At 44.2% G+C, this 26,930-nt stretch overlaps 1 long non-coding RNA gene and 1 pseudogene across 1 annotated transcript; one reads left to right on the top strand and one right to left on the bottom strand.

The window, feature by feature from the left end:
• Positions 1-7,696: 7,696 nt before the first annotated feature.
• On the top strand, positions 7,697-16,346 carry LOC105720003 (activating transcription factor 7-interacting protein 2-like; annotated as a pseudogene).
• A 4,619-nt stretch (positions 16,347-20,965) lies between these two features.
• LOC105720256 (uncharacterized) lies at positions 20,966-25,032 on the bottom strand. The gene is made up of 4 exons (XR_001108107.1): positions 24,947-25,032; positions 23,262-23,476; positions 22,593-22,807; positions 20,966-21,000 (listed from the first exon to the last, which is right to left on the bottom strand). It is a non-coding gene; the product is annotated as an uncharacterized LOC105720256 (long non-coding RNA).
• Positions 25,033-26,930: the final 1,898 nt, after the last annotated feature.

Genomic DNA, 26,930 nt, shown 5'->3' with positions numbered 1-26,930 from the left:
TTTTTTTTTTCTTTTTTAATGCCAGAAAATAAGAAAGTACTAAAAAAGCAAATAAAATGAAGATAGTATGTTAGAAAGATACAGAAACCACCTTGAAAGGTCACTGACTGGATCAAATCTGGGACAATTTGAGCATCAAAACAATAGGGACATATAACTATGTTTTATACATATATATAATTATATATTATAACCCATTTAAATATGGATGTGTTTAGGTAATAGATAGATATAGACAGGTAGATGATAGATAGACAGACAGACAAATAGATGAGAAGGGTGGGCTCAGTTGATATATACTGCAAATATTTCTTACAGTAGAATGCATGCCAACTATTGAATGTGAAGGAAGTAGTAGAAGTGGAAAAATCACCATTTCATAACCATCACAGTAAAGACTGGATCAGGCATAAATCATCAATATATGTTAAACTGAAGGAGAAAATTTGATAAGCAGCAGGATGTTTCAATAGTCTCAAAGTATCTCCCCACAGATCTAGATAGGACATTCTAGAACCCCAAACTGTAGTATTTGAAATTTAGATCTTAATGCACAGGCTTAACTGCAGATCAGACACAGCAGGTCATTAGACAGTATTCAAACCTTGACAGAGAGAAAAATATTAAAACACATAAAGTTTGAAAGTAAAAGAATGGGCAAAATTGTATTATCCAAACATTAATGATTAAAAAGTTCATATAGCTATATTAATGTCAGACAAAGCAGAATTCAAGGCAAAAAACGTGACTAGAGATCAAGAAGGATATTTCAGAATTGTAAAATATTTAATTCAACCGAAAAATAAATTTAAAATGTTTGTGCACTTAATAAAATAAATATATATAAAGATTATCACAGTCATGAAGAGAAATAAGCAAATCCACACTTGTATTGGATAATTTTTTTAACACATTGGTCTTGATATTTGACAGGTGAAAAAGGGAATAGAGACATTTAAATAGCATAATTAGCAAACAGCCTCATAAATATTTTAAAAATATTCCACTCAACAAATTAAGAGTATGCATTTTTTTCTTTTCAAGTATACATGAAATATTTATGTTCTTTTTTTTTTTTTTTATTGCATTTTAGGTTTTGGGATACATGTGAAAAACATGCTAAGTTGTTGCATAGGTGCATTCATGGCAGTGTGATTTGCTGCCTCCCTCCCCCTCACCCATATCTGGCATTTCTCCCCGTGCTATCCCTCCCCAACTCCCCCCGCCGCTGTCCCCCCCACTCCCCTGCAACAGACCCCCATGTATAGTGCTCCCCTCCCTGTGTCCATGTGTTCTCCTTGTTCAACACCCTCCTATGAGTGAGAACATGTGGTGTTTGGTTTTGTGTTCTTGTGTCAGTTTGCTGAGAATGATGGTTTCCAGGTTCATCCATGTCCCTACAAAGGATGCGAACTCCTCATTTTTAATGGCTGCATAATATTCCATGGTGTATATGTGCCACATTTTTCCTGTCCAGTCTATCATCGATGGCCATTTGGGCTGGTTCCAGGTCTTTGCTATTGTAAACTGTGCTGCAATGAACATTCGTGTGCATGTGTCCTTATAGTAGAACGATTTATAATCCTTTGGATATATGCCCAGTAATGGGATTGCTGGGTCAAATGGAATTTCTATTTCTAGGTCCTTGAGGAATCGCCACACTGTTTTCCACAGTGGTTGAACTAATTTACACTCCCACCAACAGTGTAAAAGTGTTCCTATTTCTCCACATCCTCTCCAGCATCTATTTTCTCCAGATTTTTTAATGATAGCCATTCTAACTGGCGTGAGATGGTATCTCAATGTAGTTTTGATTTGCATTTCTCTAATGACCAGTGATGATGAGCATTTTTTCATATGTTTGTTGGCCTCTTGTATGTCTTCTTTTGAAAAGTATCTGTTCATATCCTTCGCCCATTTTTGAATGGGCTTGTTTGTTTTTTTCTTGTAAATCTTTTTTAGCTCGTTGTAAATTCTGGATATCAGCCCTTTGTCAGATGGGTAGGTTGCAAAAATTTTTTCCCATTCTGTTGGTTGCCGATTCACTCTATTGACTGTTTCTTTTGCCGTGCAGAAGCTGTGGAGTTTGATTAGGCCCCATTTGTCTATTTTGGCTTTTGTTGCCAATGCTTTTGGTGTTTTGGTCATAAAGTCCTTGCCTACGCCTATGTCCTGAATGGTTTTGCCTAGGTTTCCTTCTAGTGTTTTTATGGTGTTAGGCCTTATGTTTAAGTCTTTAATCCATCTGGAGTCAATTTTAGTGTAAGGTGTCAGGAAGGGGTCGAGTTTCTGCTTTCTGCATATGGTTAGCCAGTTTTCCCAACACCACTTATTGAACAGGGAATCCTTTCCCCATTGCTTGTTTTTATCAGGTTTGTCAAAGATCGGGTGGTTGTAGATATGTTGTGTCGCCTCCGACGCCTCTGTTCTGTTCCATTGGTCTATATCTCTGTTTTGGTACCAGTACCATGCTGTTTTGATTACCGTAGACTTGTAGTAGAGTTTGAAGTCTGGTAGTGTGATGCCTCCTGCTTTGTTCTTTTTGCTTAGAATTGACTTGGCTATGTGGGCTCTCTTTTGGTTCCATATGAAGTTTAAGGTGGTTTTTTCCAGTTCTGTGAAGAAGGTCATTGGTAGCTTGATGGGGATAGCATTGAATCTGTAAATTACTTTGGGCAGTATGGCCATTTTCATGATATTAATTCTTCCTAACCATGAACATGGAATGTTTCTCCATCTGTTTGTGTCCTCTCTTATTTCGTTGAGCAGTGGTTTGTAGTTCTCCTTGAAGAGGTCCTTTACGTTCCTTGTTAGTTGTATTCCTAGGTATTTTATTGTCTTTGTAGCAATTGTGAATGGCAGTTTGTTCTTGATTTGGCTCTCTTTAAGTCTATTATTGGTGTATAGGAATGCTTGTGATTTTTGCACATTGATTTTGTATCCTGAGACTTTGCTGAAGTTGCTTATCCGTTTCAGGAGATTTTGGGCTGAGATGATAGGGTCTTCTAGATATACAATCATGTCGTCTGCAAATAGAGACAATTTGATTTCTTCCTTTCCTAATTGAATACCCTTTATTTCTTTTTCTTGTCTGATTGCTCTGGCTAGAACTTCCAGTACTATATTGAACAGGAGTGGTGAGAGAGGGCATCCTTGTCTAGTGCCCGATTTCAAAGGAAATGCTTCCAGTTTTTGCCCATTCAGTATGATATTGGCTGTTGGTTTGTCATAAATAGCTTTTATTATTTTGAGGTACGTTCCGTCGATACCTAGTTTATTGAGAGTTTTTAGCATAAAGGGCTGTTGAATTTTGTCGAAGGCCTTCTCTGCATCAATTGAGATAATCATGTGGTTTTTGTCTTTGGTTCTGTTTATGTGGTGAATTACATTTATAGACTTGCGTATATTGAACCAGCCTTGCATCCCCGGGATGAATCCTACTTGATCATGGTGGATAAGCTTTTTGATGTGCTGTTGCAATCGGCTTGCCTGTATTTTATTGAAGATTTTTGCATCTATGTTCATCATGGATATTGGCCTGTAATTTTCTTTTCTTGTTGAGTCTCTGCCGGGTTTTGGTATTAGGATGATGTTGGTCTCATAAAATGATTTGGGAAGGATTCCTTCTTTTTGGATTATTTGAAATAGTTTCAGTAGGAATGGTACCAGTTCCTCTTTGTATGTCTGGTAGAATTCGGCTGTGAACCCATCTGGACCTGGGCTTTTCTTGGGTGGTAGGCTCTTAATTGCTGCCTCGACTTCAGACCTTGTTATTGGTCTATTCAGGGTTTCGACTTCTTCCTGGTTTAGGCTTGGGAGGAGGCAAGTGTCCAGGAATTTATCCATTTCTTCCAGGTTTTCTAGTTTATGTGCATAGAGTTGTTTGTAATAATCTCTGATGATGGTTTGAATTTCTCTGGCATCTGTGATGATATCCCCTTTATCATTTTTTACTGCATCTATTTGGTTATTCTCTCTTTTCTTTTTTATTAGTCTGGCTAGTGGTCTGTCTATTTTGTTGATCTTTTCAAAAAACCAGCTCCTGGATTTATTGATTTTTTGAAGGGTTTTTCGTGTCTCTATCTCCTTCAATTCTGCTTTGATCTTAGTTATTTCTTGTCTTCTGCTAGGTTTTGAGTTTTTTTGATCTTGCTCCTCTAGCTCTTTCAATTTTGACGATAGAGTGTCAATTTTAGATCTCTCCTTTCTTCTCATGTGGGCACCTATTGCTATATATTTTCCTCTAGAGACTGCTTTAAATGTGTCCCAGAGATTCTGGTATGTGGTGTCTTCGTTCTCGTTGGTTTCGAAGAACATCTTTATTTCTGCCTTCATTTCAGTGTTTATCCAGTCAACATTCAGGAGAAAGTTGTTCAATTTCCATGAGGCTGTGCGGTTCTGGGTTGGCTTCTGAATTCTGAGTTCTAACTTGATTGCACTGTGGTCTGAGAGACTGTTTGTTATGGTTTCCGTTCTTTTGCATTTGCTGAGGAGTGATTTACTTCCAATTATGTGGTCAATTTTAGAGTAGGTGTGATGTGGTGCTGAGAAGAATGTATATTCTGTGGATTTGGGGTAGAGAGTTCTGCAAATGTCTATTAGGTTTGCTTGTTCCAGGTCTGAGTTCAAGTCCTGGATATCCTTGTTAATTTTCTGTCTTGTTGATCTGTCTAATATTGACAATGGGGTGTTGAAGTCTCCCACTATTATTGTGTGGGAGTCTAGGTCTCTTTGTAAGTCTTTAAGAACTTGCCTTATGTATCTAGGTGCTCCTGTATTAGGTGCATATATATTTAGGATCATTAGCTCTTCTTGTTGCATTGATCCTTTTACCATTATGTAATGTCCTTCTTTGTCTCTTTTGATCTTTGTTGCTTTAAAGTCTATTTTATCAGAGATGAGAATTGCAACTCCTGCTTTTTTTTGCTCTCCATTTGCTTGGTAAATCTTCCTCCATCCCTTTATTTTGAGCCTTTGTGTATCCTTGCTTGTGAGGTGGGTTTCCTGGATACAGCACACTGATGGGTTTTGGCTTTTTATCCAATTTGCCAATCTGTGTCTTTTGATTGGGGCATTTAGTCCGTTTACATTTAGGGTTAATATTGTTATGTGTGAATTTGATCCTGCCATTTTGATGCTAGCTGGCTGTTTTTCCCATTGGTTGATGCAGATTCTTCATTGTGTTGATGCTCTTTACCATTTCGTGCATTTTTGGAGTGGCTGGTACTGGTTGTTTTTTTCTATGTGTAGTGCCTCCTTCAGGAGCTCTTGTAAAGCTGGTCTGGTGGTGATGAAATCTCTGAGTGCTTGCTTGTTCTCAAAGGATTTTATTTTTCCTTCACTTATGAAGCTTAGTTTGGCTGGATATGAAATTCTGGGTTGAAACTTCTTTTCTTTAAGGATGTTGAATATCGGCCCCCACTCTCTTCTGGCCTGTAGGGTTTCTGCTGAGAGATCTGCTGTAAGTCTGATGGGCTTCCCTTTGTGGGTAACCTGACCTTTCTCTCTGGCTGCCCTTAGTATTTTCTCCTTCATTTCAACCCTGGCGAATCTGACGATTATGTGCCTTGGGGTTGCTCTTCTAGAGGAATATCTTTGTGGTGTTCTCTGTATTTCCTGGACTTGAATATTGGCCTGCCTTGCTAGGTTGGGGAAGTTTTCCTGGATAATATCCTGAAGAGTTTTTTCCAGCTTGGATGCATTCTCTTCGTCACATTCAGGTACACCTATCAAATGTAGATTAGGTCTTTTCACATAGTCCCATATTTCTTGTTGACTCTGTTCATTCCTTTTTACCCTGTTTTCTCTAATCTTGCCTTCTCGTTTTATTTCATTGAGTTGATCTTCGACCTCTGATATCCTTTCTTCTGCTTGGTCAATTCGGCTGTTGAAACTTGTGCATGCTTCGCGAAGTTCTCGTGTTTTGTTTTTCAGCTCCATCAATTCGCTCATATTCCTCTCTAAGTTGTCCATTCTCGTTAACATTTCGTCAAGTCTTTTTTCAAGGTTCTTAGTTTCTTTGCATTGGGTTAGAACATGTTCTTTTAGCTCACGGAAGTTTCTTATTATCCACTTTCTGAAAGCTGATTCTGTCATTTCATCACACTCATTCTCCATCCAGTCTTGTTCCCTTGCTGGTGAGGAGTTGTGCTCCCTTGTAGGAGGAGAGGTGTTCTGGTTTTGGGTGTTTTCATCCTTTTTGCGCTGGTTTCTTCCCATCTTTATGGATTTATCCACCTATCGACTTTGTAGTTGCTGTCTTTCTGATTTTGGTAATTTTAAGTCTGTAGTAGCTGAACTCATAAACCCCCTTTTCTTCCCCCTAGGTGGTCTGTCCCAGGGAATTAGGGTGTTATGATTTTCCGCTGTTGCAATGGTTTTCCCTGCCCACAAGGTGGCAGCCTAGTCACACTCAGCCTGCAGAGGCTTCGTTGAGCTGCTGTGGGCAAATTGTCCTGGGAACTGCAGGGTGTTTCCCGGTGGGTGACGCCCCTTCTCCACAGAGCTGGACCGTCCCGTGTTCAGCCGTGTTTCCAGAGGCGTCCTCTTTGCCCAGGAAACTCTTGGGTTGAGTCCCTGCCTCAGCTCCCCTTGCTGGCCCAGAGGGGATCCGGTCTCGCTCACTCTGCACAAGGGGCCGCTGCTCCCTGCCTCGGGTGCAGGCAGAGCAGCCGCGCCAGTCCAACCAGCGGCGCTGGCAACCCGTGGAGCTTCTCCACCTGTGAATCTCCTGGTCTGTGGGCAGTAAAAATCCGCTGCCCTGTGAGCCGCTGCATCAGCCAAAGCAGCGGCTCTGAGATTCGTGGCGCGCCCTTGCCCGGGAGTGTCCTGGCTTGAATCCCTGCTTCAGCTCCCCTTGCTGGCTCAGAGGTGATTCAGTCTCTCTCGCTCTGTACGTGGATCCGCCGCCCCCCACCTCAGGGCGTAGGCCGAGCGGCGCACCTCTCCGCTCAAACCAGCGGCGCTGGTGACCCGTGCGGCTCCTCCTCCTTTTAATCCCCTGGTCTGTGGTCAGTAAAAATCTGTCTGGAAATGCGGCGTCCACTCACCCTCTGCGCCTTCTTTCGGAGCTGCGATCCCGACTTCCTCCTAATCGGCCATCTTGAAAACCCCCGAAATATTTATGTTCTAATTGACCTTATGCTGGGTCAAAAAACAAATCTCGACAAATTTCAGAGAAGTGAAATCATACAGAGAATGTTCTCTGTCCATTATACAATTAAACCTGAAATCATAACAAAGACATAATTATAAATTTGTCATATGTTTACAAATTTAGAAATATATTTTGACATAATCGATAGGTCAAAGAAGAAGTCACACAGGACAGTAGAATATTTGAGCTGAATAATAATAAAAATATCAAAATATGTGTGTGTGGCATGTGTGTGTGTAGTAAAGAAGAAAGACTAAAAACAAAATAGACTCAGGTTTGTTTCTCAATAAGCTAGAAAAATAACAGCACATTAACAGCAAATAAAGTAGAAGGAAATTAATGATAAATGTAAGCAGAAATTAATGAAACAAGAATTCAATGAAGAGTATCAACAAACCCAAAGTTAGTCCTTTGAAAAGACAAATATTTTTGATATACCTCTATTGGGATTGATCAAGAAGAAAAGGTGGGGATTGTCTTGGTTGGAGTGGCGCTGCTCTAGCCAGTAAATGACTGGTGGTATAACTATTTGCAGAACAAATGGGGAAGGCCATTCAAAATGAAGATAAGTTGTATCATGGGAAAGCAAATGAAAATGCAAAAATGAAGCATCTGAATTCAGCTTTTGTGAATCTTATCTGCAGATATGTACATGTACAGACTACATCCTAAGATTGACTTCTGCTTCAACAGAAATACATGAACCAGTGCCTTATTGGAAGTGATTTGTGTGTTTTAGGAACTGGCATATATAGGTAAATCAGGGATTTCTTGGTTTGGATCCATTGCTGGATGTGAAAGATAGTAAGTCCTGATAGAAGTAAACAGAAGACATTAAAAGCCAAAAAACCAATGCCCCCAAGTTGCCAGAAGCACGTAAAGATTCTGAATAAGTCAAGGAATACTGAAGCACTGAAAACAGCAGCAACTGGGAGTCAAGTTCCAAGTGGTAATCAGAAATTCAGTCCTAGTATCATAACTAGCAAATGCAGACATTCTGAAAATAGTGCTTCCTCATTGGACGCTAATACAAATTCAATACCAGAGAAAAGTATTCTCTCAGAATTGCATAAAATCAGTAGAAGAAATCGTTCATTCAGAAACAAGATTGGAACAAGTTGTTCGTCCATACCAAAAGCCAAGTAAAACAACAGATTCCCCCAGCAGAGTCTTTATACAAGAGGCAAAAGATTCACTGAAAACCATTCTGAAAACCATTTTGAATATTTGATGAACGTAACAGGATCCCTTTTTGAGCACAAAGGGGCTTGTAGTCTTAAGTCCACTGGCTGTCCACCCAGTATATTGAGTGGTGGTGTTGAGATGCCAAAGTCTGCAGTAACGAGTACTGTGGATGATAAGAGAACTGGCCAGGTGGTTTTCCATTTAGAAACAAACTCCAATTCAGAATCACATTTGCCATTTATCAAAAGCAACGTGACAACACTTTAAGTTTAGAAGACTCACATTTTGTGCTTGTTGAGAAAAGACCTAACTTGGTGAATTCAGTGTTGGGCCCCATTACTAATCGGAGAAGGGAAATTAAAACCATGAGTAAGCAATGCACTCACCATGATGGATAAGCTACAGAAGTCTGGCAATACCAAGTCCTGTGCAGCCCTGGAGCAGAGGTGCAACAGGCGGCACTCTTCTCATTGAAGGAAACCAGAATGTGTCACTCAAAAATCTGCCTCTTTGAAATAAATATTTTTGAACTGAAGGCAATTAAGAAGCAGCAAAGGGAGGAAGAGCTCTTTCTATTCTGTCCTCTGCCCCTACTGCCTAAAGACAGGATATAAATTATCCTTTGCTGGAAACGACTGCTATTAGCTCAGAGATGGCACCAGAGGAATCTACAAGTAACCCTTACTCCATTAGTTTCTTCCCATATTCTACTTACCTTCCCACAGTTTCCCACCTCTGGAAGCTTAAAACTTCTTTGCTTTGTCTTGTCACTTCTCTAAAATTTATTGTTTTTTGTTGAAGATGTTAAATAAACCAGAGTTTCAGGTCTGCTTTGAGGTACCTTTCACTGAAGTTTCTCTTGTGTGATGTACACTGTTTGCATTTATACACTTGTCTGTTTTTTTCTCTTGTTCATCTGTCTTTAGTTACAGGAGTCTGTCCCAACGATACATTTATAAGGGCTTAGGAAAAATTATATTGTTTCTTTGGCATCATGCTTTGCTGCTAGATATGCAAATTCACGTGATTTCTCTGAAAAGAGTTGTCAGAATTGTCTAAAGTTGAATATGTACATACCCTATGATCCCAAATTTCTTGGAATTTCCAAAATTTCTTAGATTTATACCCACAGAAATTCATGTACACATGTAGTATGAGGTTTGTTTAAAAATATTCATAGCTGTGTATTGACCATGGTCCCAAACTGGAAGCAATGTGCATGTGCATCGGTTGTAAAGTTGAATAATCTAGAACCATATGCTAGTTATGTCTGGTGAAAAAGCCAGATTCAAAAAAGTAAAGACCGTATGACTTGATTTATATTAAGTGCAAAAACTAAGCAAAAAGTTAGTGCTTAGGAATGTGTGTTTAGGTAGTAAAACTATAAAGTACAGAAGTAATGGTCATAAAAATCAGGACAATATTGCCCTTGTTGAGGAGAAAGCATGAGGTGGCTTCTGGGTGTTGAGAATCATTTAAATCAGGAGTTGGCAAATTATAGTCTGGTAACTATTTTTGTAAATAAAGTTTTATTGGAACAATGAAGGCACGTTTGTTTACTATTGTCGATGGCTGCTTTCACCTTGCAACAACAGATACAGATGCTGTGACCTGAAAGTTTGCGCCTTCCCTACCAAATTCATATGTTTTCAAACCTAATCACCAATGTGATGATATTAAGAGGCCTTTGGGAAGTGATTAGATCATGAGAGTGGAGCTCTCTTAAGTGGAATTAGTGTCCTTATAAAAGGGGCTCTAGAGAGCTAGCTTACCCCTTCTACCATGTGAGGACACAGTGAGAGGGAACCTGATAGGCCAGAAATCAGGAAACAGGCCCTTACCAGACATGGAATCTGAGTCAGCTGACACCTTGATCTTGGACTGTCCAGCCTCCAGAACTGTGAGAAGTACATTTTTATTGTTTGTAAGTCACACAGTTTATGGTATTTTGTTACAGCTGGCTGAATGGACTAACATAGCAGAGTTAGGTAGTTGCTGAAGGGAACAAACTGCTCTCTAGAGAAAAGGTTTCCTGACCCCAACCCAAACAGCTGGGTATTGATCTCACAGGTGCTTCTTTGTGACAAATCACTGTCCTCTATATTCTATTTCTGCTGTACATTTTTCTTTTGTATCTCTTTCTGCATATAAGCTACATTTCACAATAAGATGATATTTAAGCTCTATATTTGAGTTCCAGCAGAGAACGACAGAGCTGGGTGGAGCTGTGGGCACTGGGAGGTGCATGATTCACCTTCTTAGAACCTCCTTATATACAAAACGCACATACTGGTCAGTCAATATATACTTCATAGGTTTCTAGAGTTGTTCAAGAACCATCAAAGCATGAATGTTCCTTTTTACAAGTGAAGAAACTGAGGCTTAGAGAGATTTAAGTGTCTTGCAGCGTTCTCAGAGCTTGGGTAAGGAGATGGGATCTGAATGCATTCTGTCCAAATATGAGGTTCATTACACCATGAGGTTGCCTCCTAGTTATTGTTAGAAACAAAATAAATAAGAAGGAAAAACTCAGCTCGATTCTCAGGCATTTTAAGGGCCAGTAGCCAGCTCCTAAATTTAGCCAGTATTTTTTTTCTCCAGAATACATTAAAAATTGCGTAACTAGATCATGTTTTTAGTCTCTTCAATAAATGGCTTTACCAAAAGGTTTGCAGAGTGGGAGTTACGCCCTGGAAACTTCTAGTTCTACTAACCTGCCTGTGGTTGCACAGGAGGACCAATCTCCAAACCCAAATCTGTTTCCAAAGCTTGCGGAGGCCTGCAGGTGACTGATAGTTTTAATCACACTCCACTCCAAGCCTTTCTGCAAGCCTTGAAAATGAAAGGATGGGATTGGCCCCAACCACTCATTCCCAGCGGAGCTGTGTACTCTGCCTTCTCTGCAATACTCTCAGAGTCACAAAGGAAACAATCACCTTTCTGAGGAACAGTACAGGCTGAGATGTTTTCTCAGGATCAGCTCTGCTTCGGCAAAGCCCTTATTGCCTCCTGCTCCACAGTTCACCAAATGTAAATTACGGGGCAGATTAACCTGCCCATTACTACCGTTGTTCACTCAACTCTTAACACCAAGAGCCATTATAGGGAAATTAGACCTTGGGGAATGCTATTTGCAGCTGCTGGCCTGGCATCCAGGGGACTGCTAAAATTCATTTATATGTTTTTTCCCATGGAAATTCTCAGTGAATTTAGGTTTCTCTTTCAACTTCCTAATCCTTAAGTGACCTTACATTGTCTAGCTCATCATAACCCCTTCAAGTGACATTTTCTTTCCCATCATCCTTGAGATTATTTCTCTTACAGGCAGAGTTATGACCCAATCTTGCTAGTCCTCAACCTATCAGGGGAGCTGTGGGCTACTGTGCTTATATCGGCATCAGAAAGACCTGGGTTCAAATTCCAGCCCCTGGAAAGAGGAGGCAAAATAACCCTAGACATGTTATTTAATCTCTCAAAACTTCAGGTTCTTTATACATGAAATGAACAGTTGTTAAGATTCAATGAAATAATTGATACAAAACATGGACCATGATGTCAGGCTCATAGGAAGTGATGGTGGGCAACATTATAGTTGTTTAATTCCAGGTATCTATTATCGTTGTTATTTAATGAAATCCTGACTTTATTTATAGACTGAACAGACTGGGAGGGATCAGAAACAAAGGGAAGGGTTTATGGAGCCTGATGGAAATGGAGCTTTCCAGGATGGACTGAGAACATTCAGTGAATAGATGGCTTGGGAGTAGGAAATATGCCCTTCCCAGCCACTCCCACCCATTGCCCACATTCCCTGGCTTGGGACCTATGCTGTTCTACCTACCAGACCTCATGTAGTCCTGTAGCCCAGGGCTGGGCGTGGGTCCCTTGACTCTTTGTAAATTCCTGGCTGCAATTCTGTGTTCTCTCTGGCACTGTCTTCACAGCAGCAGAATTTTAACAAACGTCTGGTTTTGTTTGGCTTTGGTTTTCAGTTAGAATATAGTAAGTCATCCTTTTCTCACCACTCCAGACCTTGCATATTTCTGAAGACACATTGTTTCCCTTCTTCCCTAGTGGCAGAGATGGGCCTCTGCCCTGCTGTAGTTTTGGTGTTTAACATTTTCAGGGCCACTTACTGTAGATGTCACTGGACTTTCAGCCCTGCTTTCTCACTTGCACCTATGAAAATGACTCCGAGGTTTGCTGGGAGCTAGGATCACCCCTACTTTACTAGTGAGTGAATGTATAGTCTAAGAGCAAGCTATATCTGTGTTTAGATACCAGATCTCTTGGGTCTGTGCCAGCACACCGTGCTCTAAAAAACCATCATTGTCTCCTTCCTAGAGGTGAGGCTTGCAGCTGCAGACAGATGTCAACTTATGGGGAGCTACTCCCTTCAAAGACCTGGATGACTTTATTCTGGATGTTTTTGGCAAGGCCCCAGGTCCAAAGTATTAAGAGGGCCCTGACGAACCCTCTGTACTTGCAGATTTAGCTCCTGAACCCACATATCTCAATATCTTGTTCCTTCCAACCTGTTCCAACCTGCCTGGCATCAGTCCTCACCTGTTCCCCTATTCCCTCCTCTGCCCGTTCTTTCCCTGGGCGGTAGTCAATTCCACCTTGCAACTTCTGGCTTCATCTCCTGGCCACTGACACCCGTGTGTGTCTCTGCCTTTGACCTGGCCCCAGCACGCCTGTGTGCTGCCCTCTCAGGAAACCTTCATCTTTTATTTTTTTTTTTTTGAGATGGAGTCTTGCTCTGTAGCCTAGGCTGGAATCCAGTGGCATGATCTTGGCTCATTGCAACCTCTACCTCTGGGTTCAAGCGATTCTCCTGCCTCAGCCTCCTGAGTAGCTGGGATTACAGGCATCCGCCACCATGCCCAGCTAATTTTTTTTTTGGATTTTTAGTAGAGACAGTGTTTTACCATGTTGATCAGGCTGGTCTCGAACTCCTGACCTCAGGCTTTCTGCCTGCCTCAGGCCTCCCAAAGTGCTGGGATTACAGGCTTTAGCCACCGTGCCCTACCAGAAACCTTCATCTTGAATTTGTCTTCTGGATGCTGATTGTAGCTTAGGAGGTCCTTGCAGGCCCCAAATGCTCCATAATATAATTCCAGAAGCATGTTCTGCTCTGGTGCTTGTATATCTGATACTATTTAGGTCCCATATGCAGAACTTAGCCAGGCTGGAAATGGAGAACCATTGGGTAACTGGGTAAAATTTCTAGTGAACTCTGTTCCTCGCTTCCAGAAGGAAGATGATATTCTACATTGCTGAGGTAATGTGTGGTCATCCCCTGAAGTGGCCTGGGTTGCTCTGTCTAGCGTGTCCCTGACACAGGCTGCCCCTCATGTGGCAGGAGTCTACGTGCTTTGCAGCCAGGGCCTGCATTTTTATATCATCCTAAGCCAGCACTGTCTCTGCCACCACTCACCCTGGCTCAGTCTGCTCAAAGTCTCTTCTGCTTTCAAGTATCAGTCTACTTGCTGTGGGCTTGCCCCTGGTTTTGGAAATTAGTTTACCTGCATTCCTGAACTTGATCCCACCAGTTTCAGCTCCTTGCTTACTTTAGGCAGGTCTATTCTCTCTTTAGACGTGGCATGGTGGGATTGACCACCTGTGTTGATGAATTTTATGCATCAATTTTGCTGGACCCTAGTGTCCAGATAATTTGTCAAACATTACTCTGGATGTTTCTGTGAGCATGTTTTTTGGAAGAGATGAACATTTAAATCCATGGACTTTGAGTAAAGCAGACTGTCCTTCATTAAGTGGGTGGGTTTCATCTAGTCCATTGAAGACTCTAACAGAACAAAGACTGACTTCTACCAGCAGAGAGATTGTGCCAGCTGACAGCTTTGGACTTCAACTGCAACATGGGCTCTTCCCCAGTCTCCAGCCTGCCAGCCCACCCTGTAGATCATGGATTTGTGTGAGACTCTATAATTGTGTGGGCAGTCCCCTTCACTATCTCTCTGTATAGATACACATCCTGTGGATTCTGTTTCTCTGGAGAACACTAACTAATATAGCATCTAACACAGGGATGGTTAAGAGAATAGATTCCAGAGCCTTTACAAAAAAAGAACATATGAATTTTAATGATCAACTTAAAATTTATATTTTTCACCTTTATTGTGGGTAAAGCTTACTATTTTAACCATTTTTAGGTGTAGAGTTCAATGGCACTCATTTAAGGACATTCACATTGTTCTGCAATCCACCTCCACACTCATATCATCTTTGCAAACTGAACTCGAACCTGTTAAACAGTAACTCCCCGTTTCCTTCTCCCCTCCATCTCCTAGCCTTTCTACTTTCTGTCTGTATGAATTTAACAACACTTGGTCCCTCATATAAGTGGAATCATGCAGTATTTTTCCTTTTGTTACTAGCTTTTCCCCCTTTGCATAATGTCTTAAAGGTTTATCCATGTTGCAGTACATATCAGAACAGAACAACTATTAAGCTGGGTTCCTTGAGCAATGTTCTAAACTGCTGAGTCATCTCATCTGTACAGTGGGAGTTGTAATAGGATCAGCCTTATGGGATTCAATGAGTTAGTGTGTGGAAAGTACTTGAACAATAGTTGGCTCACAGTGAGTGCTCAATAAATGCAGCCTGCCCTTATTAGGTTCCTCTCTGATCTGGTGCCAAGGGTCCTTTTCCGAGATCTGCCGCCCTGCTTAGAATGCTGCTCTCTGGCCATCCCACATCTAGCACCGGGCACATGGTTTTCTCAATGAGTATCTGTGACATGAATGTACCTGTGGAACTTATTCTCTCCCAAGTTCTGGTCCTGGAGGGTCCGATGAGGGACAAAATCTCTAAGCCGTGACAGGGAGAAAAATAGAGCTCTCTTAAAAGTACCACAGTTACTTAAACTCCAACAGTTTTCAATATGGTACGTAAACCCTAGTAGCAATAAGCTATCAATTTCATGTCAGGATAAAATGTCAGCAACACTGGTCTATGACTTGGAGTTGACAGGCAAGAGCAGGGTTTAGGACCTTGCTTTGCTACGTGTTGGTAGTACAACCTTGAACTACTAATCTCCCCTGACAAACCTTAGTTTCCTCATCTGTCAGTGTGGATTACAAGTTCTACTTCCCAGGGCTGCCGTGAGAGCTTCACCTGAGATTTTGATGGGACTCACTTTGTACATGATTCACTTCTGCACCACAAGGGCCACTCTCTTCCTCGAGTGCTGCCTTGCTCGGGTGGATCTCAGCTACCAGGGAGCAGCACACCATTTGCAGTTTGGATTCAGTTTCCTCTTGACTCTTCTCTTCATTACAAACATGATAAAAGTGAGAGAGACAGATGGCAAGACTTGATTCACTTTTACAAAATGTTTTTATGGTGTGAATATAAAACTGAAAATGAAGGGAACGAGAAGGTTGCGATATCAGGGGAGTTGAGGAGGTGGTGAGCCCAGCGGGGCGGTTTTGACCTCTAGGAGAAAGCTAATTGCCCATGGCTTGAGCAGTGCTCCCTGCTTGCCCATCCACCACTCTGGACACCCTAGGAAATCACTGTCAGTGAGAAGAGACAGAAAACATACAGGCTTTCTTCTTAAAGCATCTTCCCGAAGGGACACAAGATACTGGTCACTTACTGGCTGATGGCGCTGGGTCAAACCAAATGGCGCTGCCCTTCCTAGCAAGTGAAGCAATGTTCTCTGGCTAAAGCCAGGGCAGCGCAGAGTCTGCTTTGAGCCTGGGTCCCTCTGAACATTCGATTAGTCCAGGCTTTCTCAGCATGGTACTGTCAACATCTTGAGCTGTATAGTTCTTTGTTGTGGGTGCCGTCCTTTGCATTTGTGTATGTTTAGCAGCATCCCTGGCCTCTACTCACAGATACCAGTAGCACCCTCCCCATCCCAGCTGTGAAAAACAAATCGCCCCAGCAGCTGGCAAAACTGCCCCCTATTGAGAACTACTGGGTTATGCCCATCAGTTGGGGTGCCCAGGTCTGCCCTTCCCATAGGGATGGATAAGCCAGATGGAATAGGCAGAGAGCTACCTGGCAGCCCTTTGCTGGGGATCTTTTGCTCACTCTCCACCCTGAATCAAGGCGCTCCCCTGGCCTCTGGCTTCTGGTTGGCTTTGGCCAATGAGGAGCACAGGGAGGCGATCCAAGGAAGGGCAGACGGTGAGGTCAAGGTATTCGTTTCCATTCTTCCTCCCTGCAGGTTTGAGGGGCTGGCTGCTTGCTTGCAAAAGGCCACCTCTCCCTTTTAGTGGCCTGATCCAGGTTCTGGGACCTGCTTCTCTCTTAGCTGCATCAGTCCTGCGGGTGCTAACAGCTTCTTCTCCCGCACTGCTACCAGCTCCAGGGTGCTGCATGCTTTGGTCATTTCCCTCCACCCTGTCTTCATCTTTCTGAATTTCTCTGATGACTACATTTGAATGTGACCTCTGCTTGCTGTTGAAACACAACTGATTTCTACAAACAAATATTTATTTTTCTTGTGTTAGTTCATTTGACCATTCATTTATTGAACACATTGTTTTACATGTCTACCTATTGTGGGTCAGGCATGATGCCAGGTACTGGGGGCACAGAAATTGATCGGACATCATCCCTGCCTGAAGGGAACTTACAGTCTTCCTGTGGAATCAGACAGGAGGATGGTGATAGTCTGAGACCTGGCGCTCAGGTGCTTTGTGAGACGTCTGGCAAAGCCCTGGTGAGGGCACAGGAAGAGTATGGCCCAGGGAGCCTGGTGGCCCAGGGGAGAAGGTACTGGATCTCCCACAATGGTGACACATCATCAGGTGGTTCGATGAGAATGTCCCCAGATCACAGCAGCGCATCCTAGGCAGGGGCACAAAGTCTGCAGGCTCCTCTCTCCAGGCCCTGGGGACTCTCCCTGGGGAGGAGTAAGCTCTGTATCTTCAAGCCAAGAGCTTCCTTGACAGGGCTCCGGAGCTCACTTACCCTGAGGCCCTCCACCCTTTGGCTATTTGAAATCCCTGACTGATGCTGTGAAGAGAGAGAACATTTCAGGGCAGAGAAGTCTTTCCCTGCAGCGGCTGCCAAACAGGCTCCTTGCCGAGGTACCTCCCTGCTGCCTGCCAGCCAGACATATTTCAAAGGTCACAATTTCCTCCCAGCGGTTTTCTACACAGCTAAAGTCTCCAGGACCCTGAAATAAATTAAAATATTGATTGATACTTAATATTCTCTCAAATCTCTCAAAATCTCCAGGTCTTATATAAATCAATGTGCCGGTTCTAGGGACTTACTCAATAATCTGCAAAGTATCCTGGTAATTACTTTTGGGCTCACCCCATGGCAAAGGGAGGCCACCTTTCCATCATTTTTAGGGCCCTGGGTGCAATAACTGATCAGGGGACTCTCATTTCTTATTTTAATTACTGAACCTCTTCAACACGGTGCCTTGGACACGAGTCTGTTGGGCAGACCTGGGTCAGGAACTCGCAGCTCTGCTGCCTCTTTGCTGCCCTGCCTCATTCTGCTGCTCCCCTCCACCCTTCCCACCTCACCCCCTTTCCTTTTACTCCAGTGTCCTTAGCTTCTTGGCAATGATAGTTCAGAAATTAATTTAATAACACCCCATTTATCCAGATTAAGTAGAGAGCTTGTCTTATTGGGGAAAAGCTTCCTGAAAGCCCAAGCACATGAGCCCTTCTAATGCTGCCCAAGGCAGCTGTCTGGATTTCAGGAGCGGGGATGCGATGGGGAGGAAGAGGGGGAAGATGGGCCATATGCCTCCCATAACAGTGCTCATTTACGCTGCAGTAAGTAATGAAGTAACTTCAGCTCATTAGGGGCCAGTAGGGTTCTCAAAGAAGGGAGTGTGTTTCTAAGGAAGCTAGAGATGCTGCCTTGTGTACGGTCCTCCCCAGCTGACCCCAACCACGTCTGAGCCTCGCCTTCTGCTGCAGCATCCTCTAACATCCTCCTGTCTTCAATGCCTGCCAGGTGTATGGCCAGCCACCCTGGAACACGTTTTGCCTTTTCACCATTCTTAACTCCTCTTTCTCGCATCTGAAAAACTTCTGGTCATCCTTCAAAGCCTACTTCAAGGCTGGGTGCAGTGGCTCATGCCTGTAATCCTAGCACTTTGGGAAGCTGAGGCGGCAGATCATTTGAGGTCAGGAGTTCAAGACCAGCCTGACCAACATGGTGAAACCTCATCTCTACTAAAAATACAAAGAATTCGCTGGGTGTGGTGGTGCATGCCTATGATCTCAGCTACTTGGGAGGCTGAGGCAGGAGAATCACTTGAAACTAGGAGGTGGAGGTTGTAGTTAGAAAAGAAAAAAAAAAGCCTGGTTCAAATGTGAACTATTGTGTGGAGCTCCCATGCTTCCTGTGTTTTCCTCTGCAGCCAAGGATTCAGAAAAACCTCAAAGGTATTTGCAGACACGTCTGCAGGTGTCTGGCTTCCCATCACCTTAGAGTAAAGCTCTCATGGTGACCCACAAGACCCCATGTCATCCACCTTTCATTATCTCTCTGGGCTCCAGCAACACTGGCTGCCTTACTGTTCTTCAAACGCCAGCCAAGAATGCCCCCCCACCCCACTCAGGTTCCTTGTGTTTGCAGTTCCCTCTGCCTAGGTGCTGTTCCCCACCTGCTTGCCTTACCCCCTCATGCCCTGTGGATCTGCTCGAATGGCATCTGTCCAGAGTCCTTCCCTGACCACAACATTTAAAAAGGCCCACTCTCATCTCCTTAGTCTTGATTTTTCTTCATCGCACTTAATGCCACCAGATATTACTCAATGCATCTATTTATTTACTATCTATGTTTCAAACTAAATTGTAAGCTCTATGAGGGCAAGGAGATTTGTCCATTTTTTTAACTGTCATATCCCTGGAATCTAAACAGTGTCTGGAATACACACACACACACACACACACACACACACACATACACACACACACACACACGCGAGCGCACCTGCACCATAGCAGGCAGGAGCTGCAGGAGTGAGACTAGTACTTCAGCAATGGTGCCTTTCCAGTGGGGAACCATCTGCCCTCTTTCTTCTGCCAACTGCAGCCAACTCCCTGGTTCTTCCTTTTTGTCCCACAGCTCCAAATTCCCAAAAGATGGGTATGCATAGTGGTCATAATCTTATCCCTCCCCCCAACATGGAAACTTAGGGTTCAAGACAAAATGTCTACTTTTTTGTTTTTACTTGGGAACATCTGGGAGCTAGACCAGCATACAGACCTGGTGGGCTGTAGCTAGAGCAGGGAGCTTCTCACCAGGACAGTAGGAAGTGCTAGGATGAGATGAGGCTGAGACCCAAGGCCCAAGAGGCGGGGCTTAGGTGACTAATCTGAAAAGGCCAGAAGCAATGTTAAAACTGGGAGCAGATGCGGAAATCAGAGAACCAGGAGACAAGAGCAGGCATAGTGGTCACAGAGAAATTGAGGAGGCTCTTGGGCAGTCTCCTGGAACAGGTACAGTGTTTGTTGCTGACTTTCACAGACCTGCAAAAGTGTGATAAATGGGTGGGCAGCCTGGATTTGAGGCACTGGGTGGGATGAACAGTTAGCCTAGATGGTTGACTTCTATATGGGAATCAACTCCTTTCTCAGTCTTGCCTTTATATAATTGTGTTAGGACAATCTTCATTCTTGTTTTCTCTAAGATAATGAGGGATAATAATTATCAGAAATTTTATATTCTGAAGAGAATGCAGATCTGAATTTATCCATCTTTATTCATTTTTCACATTTTTTTCCTGAGGTAACCACTTGCCTCTTATTCTACATCTCTTTCGAGGAGACGCCTTTGAAAACTTTCATTCACTCTAGGGGATGTTGCAGTCCTAAACAGGGACTTAGAAAAGTAGAGTTCCAGCCCCTTCCCCAATCACACATTGCTGTGTGACCTTGAGTATGTCACTTACCATCTCTGGGCAGTTTGGCTATGTTATCTTCAAGGGCTCCCCAGCTCTGCTACTCTGGGATTCTCTAAGTCTGTCTTCTTTATGGATTAATCTCTAAGCTACAAGGACACCCCCATCCAGAAATGTCATTCCAAATGTTCCCTGGCGAGCAGGTGTCTGCCCACAGACCCTGCTCCCCAGATGCTACAGGCAATTTGGGAACTATATTTTTAAAATCACCACAGATGGGAAGACTAAATTGAAATGAGACTTGTTTGAAAACGCTGCTTTTAGCATTTTAGCCCCATCCCTTCATCCTTCATTACATTCGACTTTTCAGATGGCTGCCCCAGTAGCCCATGATCTTTTTGATTGCTCAACAAAGTCTCCTGGAAAAGAGCTTCTGATCACTGCTAGCTCTGTGGTCCCTCCTTCTTGCCATCCCATAATTCTTGTTCTAGTCCATTTCAGGGCTATTGAAGTCCCATTTGATCAACGTTATGGCCTCTCTAACTGACTGTTATCTGCATAAACATGGGCAGATTTGCTTTTTCATCATGCCCTAGAGGTCTATAACAGTGTTGATGATCTTTCCTACTGTCTTAATCCATTTTGTGCTGCTATAACAGAATACCAGATACTAGGCAATTTATAAAGAACAGAGATTTATTACTTCCAATTCTGGAGGATGGAAAGTCCAAGGTTGAGAGGCCTGCATCTGGCGAGGGCCTTCTTGCTGTGTCATCACATGGTGGAAGGTGGAAGGGTGAGAGAATGCCTATGTGCAGGAGAGAGAGAGAGAAGTGGAGGTGGACTCGTTTTTCAATCAGGAACCGACTCCTGCAATAACTAACTCTTGCAATAATGACATTAATTCATTCATGAGGGCAGAACTCTCATGACTCAATCACCTCTTAAAGGTTCTATTGCTCAACTCTTGTTGCACTGGAGATTAAGTTTCCAACACATGAACTCTGGGGGACGCATTCAGACCATAGTATCTACCATATCAGAAAGTAACCTTAATCTAAGTTCTAGGCTGAGCATGTCCATTGCACACATCATCTTTTTATCCACACAGTAATGCTCTTCCTGCATCTATATTGCTACTTTCCTTTCCTACACAAAATCTGGGAACTATATTTTTAAAATCACCACAGATGGGAAGATTGTTTCCTGAAAACAGTCTTTTTTCAGAAATATCTCCAGAATTGGGATGATTTTTGACTTTAACAAGGCTGTCCCCGACTTGTTGAATGACATGCCTTCTGGGTATAGTGCTTGTCCTGGGGGCGAGTCTTGTCCTGGGAGTAGCCTGTCAGCAGGCAGAGCCTCAGGTGGGCTGGATGGTGAGCTGTAAGACAGGTCAGGAGGCAGGTGAGGGCTAGGGTGCAGTCATGGGATGGGTTGCAGGTGTGAGCAGCTCAAGAGCCAGGGCAGGTGGGGTCAAGGAAGAAAGGGCTGGCTGGGAACTGGGAGCCAGGCGATGAATGGAGAAAGTCAGAGCCAAGGGTGTTGGTAGCCAGGTGGAATCCAGAAGGTGAAGGCCTGGAACCAAGGCCAGCTAAACCCAATGCTGTAATGGGAATTCAGGCAATGTGATAGCCTGGGACCAAGGAGAGAATTCTGGGGATCTTGTATTCGACTGTGGAGACAAATGGTCTGAGTTTAAATCCTGGCTGTGCTCCTTACAGCTGAGTGTCTGGGAGAAAATCATTTAACTTCTCTGTGCCTTGGTCTCCTCATCCATAAATTGGATGACTATAATAGTGCCTCTCTTGTAGGATTGTTTAAGTGAGTTAAGACATGTAAGGTTCTTAGAAGTGGTACTTGGCCCATACTAACATCAGATTCAGCCATTTTCTTTTTAAAATTGACAATTAGATCACTTTGCACACAGAGGATTCTGCCTCAAGGGTATGTTGCAGGCTCTGAGCAGTTTCTGATGCTGCTGTACAGGGGAGTATTCTAACTCAGGGAAGGCCTGGCCTTGGTTAGCATGGTGCCCTGGTCCCAGTTCTTGCTGTCACCATGTATTTGTTAGTGGGATAATTGAGCAACTGTCTCTTTTTATTTTTAAGTTCTGATGGAAACATGGAAATAAAACAGTATATTTCTGCAATAACCAGAGTGTGGGCTTTTGTGTTAGTCAGTCCTGAGTTCAAATCCCCTCTCTTCTATTCATTCATCATATGACATTTAGTAAGTTTTCACCTTTTTGAGTCTTGGTTTCTTTATCAACACAATGGAGATACCAACACATATCTCACAGAATGAATTTGAGGTTCAAGATAAAGTATGTAAAGCACCTGACTTAATCCTTCTTTTCCTCTGAAAGAGCTCCCATGTTGGCTAGGGCTATTGTCTCACCTGATGGTTTCACTGGAGAAGGATCCACTTCCAAGCTCACTCACATGGCTGTTGGCAGAATTCAGTTCCTCACGGGCTTGCAGGCTGAGGGCTCTTGGCTGGCTGGGGCCATTCTCCATTCCTTGCCATGTGAGTCCCTCCATAGGGCAGCTTACAACATGGCAGCTTGGCATCCCTCAGAGTGAGGAAGATGGAAACCAAAGTCCTTTTGTAACCTAATATTGGAAGTGATATCCCATCATTATTCATCGGCATCCCTCACTCAAGGTAGAGGAGATTTTATAAGAGCGTAAACACCAGGACAGGGCATCACTGGGGCCATTTTGGAGGCTGCCCATCACATTCTGAAAGCTCTTTTCCCTCACACATGTCCCAATACTTCCCTCTCCAAAGGCACCATTAGCCACAACCTCTGAGGCACTTTTCACTACATCCCATTCCCTCCCTCAACCAGAGCCAAACTCCAAAGGCACTGAGTCTTTCAATCTTTGAGAAAGAAATTTATCTTAATAAGAGCTCTCAATATTCTATTTCTCATGTGAAGATTCTCTTTTTCCCTCCTAGAGCCCTCTAAAGTTTCCATTTCTTTAAACAGAGAAAGAGAAGCTTTTTTCTCTACCCATTTCCAAGAAAATGTAGTAGCCAAATTCTGTCTTAAATGTGACTTACTACATATTTGACCTCTTCGTTCATCTTGTATTCAAGAAACTTCTAACTTCACTGCTGTTAAAGAGTCATGTCCTCTGACCTGACCCCAGGTGGGATCAGGTGGATGGCCATCCCAGTGGATGGCCCTACCATCCACTCCAAAGTTAAAATACATTTGAGTAGGGTTTGCCGATTTCTTCTGCCAGGACTCACACGGGGCTTCAGTAGCAGTCAGCCTGAGAAGAAAAGAGTAAGAGATGCTGAGATGTGGTGACTGATAGCAAAGCGGGACCAGCCTTAAGGAGCATCAGAGAGCTGTGGGATGCAGTTAGATATAGGAGTCCTGTAAGCAATTACACTTGTAACTCAGCAAGGAATCCTAGAGTAACGATCTGTGTCATAATCCTAAATGAAAGCCAGTGGTCAGAGTTCAAAAGAAGTCAGAGGCAGCAGTAGAATAGCAGCTGGAATAATTCTGGAGACTTAGTAAAGTACTGAGAGGTAGGTGCTAGGATTAATGGGCAGCATGGGGCTCTCAGAGGTATAGCAATTTACTTAAAGTCACACAGCCCAGAAGTGGCAGAGGTGGGAATTGAAGGCAGGTGTGTCTGACTCCAAATCTCATGGTCTCTGCAGTGTACCATACTGCTGCCTAGATGACTACTACTTCTTCTTCTTTCTTCTTTCTTCTTTCCTCTTTTCTTTTTTGAGACAAGAGTCTCACTCTGTTGCCCAGGCTGGAATGCACTTACATGGTCATGAATCACTGTAGCCTTGACCTCCCGGGCTCAGGGGATCCTCTCACCTCAGCCTCCTGAGCAGTTGAGACCACAGGTGCACGCCACCATGGCCAACTAATTTTTGTATTTTTTGTAGAGACAAATTCTTGCCATGTTGCCTAGGCTGGTCTCTATCTACTGGACTGAAGCGATCCTCCCGCCTCTGCCTAGCAAAGTGCTGGGATTACAGGCAGGAGCCACTGTGCCTGGCGTAGGCTTCTGACTATTGGTAGACTTCCCCAGCCTCCACCACAGATCCTGACTCCTTTCTGACCTCCTGACAGGTTCCAGGCTAGCTGATGCCCAGGACAAGGAAGTGGCAAGGACTGATGGACAAATGGGTGGAAGGGCAGCGGATGATGAGCTTCATAGAAAACTGTTTGCACAACCTCAGAGGTCTCTGCCCAGGCTGGGGCCTAGCTCAGTCCTCAGAGATGCTGGGAGAGCCCAGAACCTTAGTGTGGTGGAGCCTGGCTGAGCCTGGTTGGGTCCTAATCAGCTTCCTACTGGTTGATACTAGGGCCACAGATACCAACTACGATGTCTGCAGGCAGGACCCAGTTAGATGAGTCCGCCTTGCGGGCTGTGCGCTGCCTTGTAGCTTGGACCTGATCGCCTTCTGTTTCCTCCCTGGGCCCCTCACACCTGAATCTCCCTTCAGGACAGTTGCCTGTAGTTGCAGCACGGTGCCTGCAGGGGGCGTGCGGTGCGCGGCCCAGGTTCCCCTGTCCCCGGTTCCCCTGTCCCCACCCCTCCAAGATGAGACACAGTCCTCAGGCTGCTGACAGCTCTCAGCTGAGTCTGTCTCCAGGCGTTGCCCTCAGATGCCGAGAGCCACCTCGCCCGTTCCGTCGTCCCACTCCCAGGGACTGCGCATCTAATGTCGAGTCAGTGCAGGGGATGAGGGGGCCCGGGTCCTCGCCCTACCTCAGGGCATCTCTGCAGGATCATCCCAGCTCCCAAGCTTCCTTGCAGAATTGCGGAGGTCTTTGCTGCTTCTACATCACCGTTCAGCTCCTCCTTCTGTTCCATCCTACGCGCCTCACTACTCCCACGGGTGTGGATCCTGGAGCACTTCCTGGTAAACACTGCACACACCATTTCCGTTTCAGAGGTGCTTCCGGAAGGGGGACCCGCAACAACTCCTATCCGCTGTCTTCGGTCAACAACGTGGGATCCTTCCTACCACAAGTCCTGTCCCGAAACCCAGCTTAGCCAGACCTTATGTGCACCACATTCCCTAACCCCCTCCCCCAGGCTGGGTCCAGGGCCCTGACACTGGGAGAGAGAATCAGGCAACTCCAACCCCTCCAGGAGCCAGGTGTGAAAGATCCGTGGCAAGGCACTTGGCTGCGGTGGCATAGCATGGCCATGGCCCGGCGTTCTCCTCTTCTGTATCCTGACCTCATTTCCACTGTGCTCCATGGCTTTTCTCCTTAACAAATGTCATCCAGTCCAACAACCTTCTTGACCTCTCGCCCCTGCCGCTGGTGTTTATTTTAGAGTTCTCAGCTTTCTCATCACCAGGGATCTCTTTTGTGTTATTTCAACCATGCTCTGCTATATACCCTTCATCTGCAGATAATAATAAATTTGTTTTCACAGTGTTATCATCAAAGCCATATGTAACTGCCAATCAGAGCTTCTGATTCATGAGAGATAATCATAGTTGGCATAAATATTGAAGTGATATAAATTAAAGCTCGTTGCTTCATTTAGTTTGGCAAGGGTGGGGGGTGGTTATTGAGAAAAGCATGCGCAGCTTCCACAAGGAACTTCAAAATTATGAAAATAGCAAGTAGACATCTGTGACTGTTTCAACTTCAGAGGCAAAACAGGGCCTTAACCCCCCAACTCTACAGCATAAAGCTCCCTGAGCCCCCTGCTAGAAGGTGCCTGAAGGCAACTTTCCTCCAACCAGATACTGAAACCACAATCCCTGGGCTCTCAGTGCCATGGAAGCCTTGTGTTCAGGACTGGATGTCTTCTCATTTAAGGGGAAACTGGGCAAGGCTCTCTGTTCCTGCCCCACCATTAGCACCCCTCCATTCTTTTGATTTTTGAAGTTAACACACTGGGGCAGAGGGAAAGTGGGCACCACTTAAACTGTGATTAGTTGTTTATCCCTTAGTTGCCAGCTAAGCCCTTTGTAGAGTTTCCTGACAACCCCTTAAAACCAGATGATTTGGGGTCGAGTGAAACCTTTCAGTGGTAGTGAGGGCTCCACGGTGGATTGGGAATGGCTTCCGGATTCTCCAGGTCCTGTGTTTGTAGGCATGGTGTGTCCAGGTGTAGGAGTGGGTGTCTATGGCCACTTTGCTCAGCACACCATCCCTGGCCCAGAAGCACTGACATCACATCACAGAGCTGCCCTCAGCTGGAGAGCAGGCACGGGGTGTGAGGTGGAGATCCCGGGCTCTCCCACACATGCACCATAGAGCATCAGCTTCAGGTCTCGTGGCTGCCTAAACTTTACCCAGCTTGCCTCCAAAATACTGTTGGCAAGAGCGTGCACCAAACAAGGGGCAGAAAAACGATTTACATAGAGATGGAGGAGACAGAGCTGCCCAGGGAGCCCTGTTTGTCTCAGCTGCAGCCTGGTGCGCTGAGATCTCTTCCTACCCAACCTTCTGTATACTTTCTACTGTTCTTCCCCAAGCCGCTCACACTCTGGAATCTTCCCAATGGACCTTGAGCATCATGAGGAGGTCAGACCTTACAGGAGGGGGACCATGTGCCACAGAGCTGATCTGTCATTCCTTAGAGAGATGTGAGATGAAATTGTCCATGACTCTGCCCCAGGGATCCTGTATGAGGGGGCTGCACATGCCTATGCTAGAAACCAGATTATCAATTATTTTTTTCTGACAAAAAAGTTAGTCTATGGAAGATAAATTCTGCCTTCTGTGTT

The sequence above is a fragment of the Aotus nancymaae genome, unplaced genomic scaffold (assembly GCF_030222135.1).
Source record: "Aotus nancymaae isolate 86718 unplaced genomic scaffold, 86718_ANA_hifiasm-v0.15.2.pri h1tg000059l, whole genome shotgun sequence".
In the NCBI taxonomy this organism is placed as follows: Eukaryota; Metazoa; Chordata; class Mammalia; order Primates; family Aotidae; genus Aotus; species Aotus nancymaae.
Note: the sequence above shows the minus strand (reverse complement) of the source record. Positions and strands in the feature narration are given on the sequence as shown.